Genomic DNA, 6,000 nt, shown 5'->3' on the forward strand with positions numbered 1-6,000 from the left:
CACCAGATGCCCCACCCGCTATGAGCTCGGGTGTCATAGAGACCCTCGCCGTCTTGGTGGACTTGTGAGGGGATGCGGAGACACTTAGTTGGCACATGCCTGATGACACCTGCACCTTCTTAGAGACCTTACGAGGAACCGCACAGGCTCCGGAGTGGTGTGCACTCTTTGTAGGCTCAGGCACAGGTGAGGCTTCCACATCCATGCAGGAGCACGGAATGCTCTGACTTGGAATCCGAGAGAGCCTCCAGGGGAAGCTTCTCCATGCCTTGATGAGAGGCATGCGTGACACTCACCTTGGCCTATTTTCTTGAAAAAAATAAAATCATTTTAAATGAGTTAAAAACTTCTATTAAATGCATAAGAGGTGTTATACACTATATTGCCAAAAGTATTCGCTCGTCTGCCTTCGCAGACATATGACATATGACATCTCAATCGTAATCCATAGGGTTTAATATGATGTCGGCCCACCCTTTACAGCTATAACAGCTTCAACTCTTCTGGGAAGGCCACAAAGTTTAGAAGTGTGTTTATGGGAATTTTTGACCATTGTTCTAGAAGCACATTTGTGAGGTCAGACACTGATGTTGGACAAGAAGGCCTGGCTCGCAGTCTCCACTCTAATTCATCCCAAAGGTGTTGGGTTGAAGTCAGGACTCTGTGCAGGCCAGTCAAGTTCTTCCACACCAAACTCACTCATGCATGTCTATATGGATCTTGTTTTGTGCACTGGTGTTCAGTCATGTTAGAACAGGTAGGCCATCCCCATGGCCATCCCCAAACTGTTCCCACAAAGTTGGGAGCATGAAATTGTCCAAAATCTCTTGGCATGTTGAAGCATTAACAGTTCCTTTCAATGGAACTAAGGGGCCAAGTAGGTCTCTTTGAGTGAGCGCAGTTATCAGATGAGACTGACATCTTAGGTCCTCTAATGTGCAGCCCCATCTCTTGGGATCTGTGGGTTTAAATAAGCAGATCAAGATTACGAACAGGTGAGTTAAATCAGTAATCCAGTGATTGTGAGCGGGGCAGGTAAGAGGTGTGATTCCTAGCAGGAGTGCTGCTCCTTATGACTTTTCCAGTCACTAAAATTAAGTTAATTAATTGTAAGATGAAGAAGCTTTAAATGTTTTTGCCTCTATCAGGATCTGATTTACTAAAGGTTTTTGTGTATAAAAACACTGTCAAAATAATCAAGTTGATAATTAAAATTATGCTGTGTCTGTTTTTGCATTAAATATCATGAATAAGCAAAATATTTTGCATTTAAAATACAGGTTGCATCATCTAAATTGTTTAATTTGTAGGACACACTCACTGAGAAGAATGACTTTTTTGAGGGCAAATTCATCATGGTAGTTATGAGGTAGTTTTGAGGGCAAATTCATCACGGTAGTCTTGGGTCAACAAGCGGTAGGGATCAGACAAGTAAATTAAACCAGAATACATGATTAAAAAGGATCAGAACACAGAGGCAAAATACAAAAAAGAAACAGGCAAAATGCTGACAGGCTGATGGAATGAACAAAACATAAAACCAGTTAATAGTGAAACAGGTTACAAGGCAGTGAAAAGAACACAAAAGAACACAAAAGTGCAACACGGAGACTCAGAACATACAAGCTTAGTGCAATGATCAGCACAAGACTGGAAACACAGAAAAACATAGGGCTTAAATACAATACTAAATAAGGGCAAACGAGAGACAGGTAATAATGGAAGGAAAAAAGAAGACATGGAACAAAACCTAGAACAGAATGAAAACACAGTAACATGACAGGTTGCCAAGGGAACTATGACACCAGCAGAGGAGAATCATAACAAGTAACAGCAATGCGATGTACCAGGCCTGAAAGGATTTTTGAAAATGTCTGTACAAATTATAACATCTAAAGGATACTGATCTTTTGAGATTTGCTGAACCTGCCCATTTTAGAATTTTTTTCCCCTCACAAATTGTATTCCAGGCATACTATTACTAAGTAATAAGCCTAAATAAAACAATTTGAAATTTCATCTACATTTCTTTTCACTTTTCTTTCAACATTTGTAGAACATAGGCTATTCATTTTGTTTATTTATTATTCAGATCCCTTTATTATGTTTATATATGTTTATATATATATATTCACTGAACCTTTGCTATCTAGGTTTGAGTACCAGGGCTTCATACAGTCCACTGTTTATTGCATCACAACTGAAAAAGAGAGGATGGACACAGGCTAGGCATTTGTCTTTAATCAATAATATTGATGTGTGTTACTACTGCTTCCTTCTGTTAATATGGAAGAGATTGGGAGACAAGTGCTAATTTATGCAATGTAATAGATTGTTGTTGTTAGTGGATGTTAGTGGATGTGTTTGCAGGTTATTTATAAAGAAACATTGAGAAACTGACATTGGCAGCCAATCTGGCAACATTGAGTTTCATTTAGTCTCTGCCCCATCTTGTGTTATGTATTTCCTTGCCTTTTACCTTTTTCTTCTGTTTTAAATTTTCCCTGTTTTCCTCTTTATCCTCTGTATATATCCATGTGTTCCTTTCTTCATCATTAGATACTGATTTTGCTTTTGTTTTTCTGGTGTTCTTTGTGGTTTTGTCCCCAGTCTTGTTTCAGTCAATATGCTCTCTGGTTTTGTTTCTTTGTTAACTGGCTTTGGAATTACTCCTGTGTTCTGCCTCACACTCCCTCACTGTTACCTCCCTCACTGTTATAATTCATCACCCAGGTTTTCTATTTCAATATGTATTGAATGCTTATTTTTAAGCATTAAACATGAGTATTTTTTTGTATTTTGCCGATAAAAAAGTTGTATTATATAGATTTATTAAAATAACCTATAATCTATAATAGATTTATTTAAAAAAAGAATATGAAAATACTATTTAGTTCTATTCAATACTTTTGTTGTTAATACCAGCAAAAATAACTCTTTTAAAACATGCATATAATGCAAGGATACTCATTGAATGTATAACTGTAATAAAAACAGTGTTTTGGGCTTTTAAAAGTTTTATTTCCTCAAAGAAAACAACATTCAGGCTTATCATGGTGAACACTGGTGTGTAATATCATCAGCTCTTTGTGATCTAAGTGACTTGGCATAGTCTAAATATTAACCAGAAAGATCATTTTTCAAGTAAATGTGTTATTACCAAAAAGTAAAGGCCAAAAGATCACATCAAATTATGCATTAAAGCAAATTAGATAGATTTTTTTTTTACACAAAGTTGCCTTTAATTTAGTTAGTCCCTCACATCCTCCATGTTCCATGATTTCCCTGTCTTGCATATTTTAGTTCCATGCCACAGTTTCATTTTCTCTGCCCCTCATTGGATCGCTCACACCTGTCCCTCATTTCTACCTTGTTAACTTCATGTATTTAAACCCTGTCTGATGCCTTGTGTTTTGGCTGTTCGTTGTGTTTGGTTGTATTGAATGTTTGGATGCGTTTGGTAAATGTCTGAAAGCCCGTCTGTGTTTCAAATGCCCTGCCAACACCTGATGTGATGTTTAGGTTTCTTCAGTATGGTATTCTCTTGATAAAAGGAGTGACACAAAGTACACAAAAGTCACAATGGAAATGAAATATTTTGAGTCACATTTGCCACTATTTTTATCCATCATGTCAACAGAAATGGTATTAGGCACAGAGTACCTGGTGTTTAGGTCAAAACAGCAAACAATCAGAAAGAGGCTCTTTGGTGTATTTATGGATGCAGAGTGGTGTGTGTGCAGCAGTGCTCTGGTTTGCTATGCCATAAACAGCGCAGGGCACATTCACATTAGGCTAGGGGCTAGAGCCTCTTGAATGTGTTATTGTTGACTGACTAATTTATTGGTATGAAAATACACTGTGTGCACAATTATTAAGCAAGAGAGTATTTTGACCATATCATCATTTTTATGCATATTGTTCAGTACTCAGAGACATGGCCAAGGTAAGGAAGGCTAAAACTCGACCACCACTGAACAAGACACAAGGTGAAATGTCAAGACTGAGCCAAGAATTATCTGAAGACAGATTATTCAAAGGTTTTGTAGACTGATGAGACGGGATTGACTCTTAACGGACAAGATGAATGGGCCCGGGGCTGGATCAGTAACAGGCACAGAGCTCCACTTTGACTAAAATGCCAGCAAGGTAGAGGTGGAGTACTGCTATGGGCTGGTATTATTAAAGATGAGCTAGTTGGACCTTTTTGGATTGAAGATGTACTCAAAATCAACTCCCAAACCTACTGCCAGTTTTTGAAGACACTTTCTTCAAACAGTGGTACAGCAAAAAGTCTGCATCTTTCAAGAACACCATGATTTTTATGCAGGGCAACACTCCATTACATGAATCGAAATATTCCACTGTGTGGCTAGCCAGTAAAGGCCTTAAAGATGAAAGAATAATGGCATGGCCCCCTTCCTCACCTGACCTAAAACCTATTGAAAACTCATGGGCCCTTCTTAAATGGGAGATTTACGGTGAAGGAAAACAGCACAGCTCTCTGAACAGTGTCTGGGAGGTTGTGGCTGCTGCTGCACAAAAAGTTGATATACAACAGATTAAGAAACTGACAGACTCCATGAACCGAAGGCTTATGACTGTTATTGAAAAGAGGGGTGGCTATATTGGTCACAGATTTTTTTTTAAATGTCAGAAATGTTCATTTGTAAATTTTGAGTTGTTTGTTTATTATTCTCACTTTAACTAATTAAAATAAACAAGTAAGTTGGGAAAATTTCCATTTTTCATTTAGTTGCATAATAATTCTGAGGGAGCACTGAGGGAGCACTGAGGGAGCGAGAGGTGTGTGAAAGTCAATAGAATCTTTATTCTCCATAACAGCTCAAACTTGAAACAAAAAATCTGGCAAGAAAGCAGTAATAGCTCGATGCGTAAGTTAATGCAGGAATGAAGGGGTGCTTGAGAACTAGTTCTGGCGAAGGCTCTGTGCGCAGGACGATTTGCAATGCACAGCACCAAAGGTAGGTAACTGTGGGCTTAAATAATGGAGAAAAAAAGAAGGCAAACAAAGAACAGGTGTGTGCAATAATTAATAAATGGGTCATTGGGACAGTGGCAAGTGTGTGTGTGTGTGTGTGTGTGTGTGTGTGTGTGTGTGTGTGTGTGTGTGTGTAAGTAAAAGGGTATGTCCTCCCTCCAGGGTGCCCAGCGCACCGTGACACAACCCAGCTCTTGAGTATATGGTATACATTGAAACTTCAGTGATTTTAGTATATAAACCCTTCTACAGCAACAACTTTCAATTCTGATGTAAACCTAGCCTGTTATACTTAAATATGGAGTAATAAAAACAGTGAATGAAAATCTATGTGAAAGCTGAAGCATATGTTCTCAGTATACTAGGTAAAAATCACAGTCTTGGGAATTTGCAAGAGGAGAACCTGAAAGGATTTAAATAAACAATGCTCATAAAAAGTGCCAAACATAATGAACACCTTTCATTATGAATCTTTAATAGGGATGTCCATTTGAAATGTTGCTGCTTCAACACTGCAAACCAACAGTCTTTCACCTCTTGGTTTTGCAATCCATACTTGTGCTGTGAAGAGTAGAGTCGTATCTTAAACCCAGACAAATGTGGTTCATTAGCTGCAAGTTTCTGAAAGTACATAACAGTAAGTGATGAAGTAATTAAAATGCTTGGGACAAATCTGCTGACACTAAAGTTAGCTTAATGGTCAAGCTTCTTTCCCTCTTTGTGTGTTAAATCACTTGTGCTGCTGAACAGGAAAAGAGATTTTACAATTTTAACTGCTACTATTATTAGTAGCAGTATTATGTAAAAAATGTCTATTACTATGTTTTCAACGTTTGATTAATGACTTCCAATGGCGTTACAAAAGATTTACAAATAAACAAATACATTTAAAGAAGAAAACTGAAGTATGGACATATGTTGACAGGGCTTGGTAGTTTCCTGTTTTACTCTTATTTATGCTCATCCCCTTCCCATTAACCTGTTTAAGTCTTTTGTTT

The sequence above is a fragment of the Electrophorus electricus genome, chromosome 3, assembly GCF_013358815.1.
Source record: "Electrophorus electricus isolate fEleEle1 chromosome 3, fEleEle1.pri, whole genome shotgun sequence".
Classification (NCBI taxonomy): domain Eukaryota; kingdom Metazoa; phylum Chordata; class Actinopteri; order Gymnotiformes; family Gymnotidae; genus Electrophorus; species Electrophorus electricus.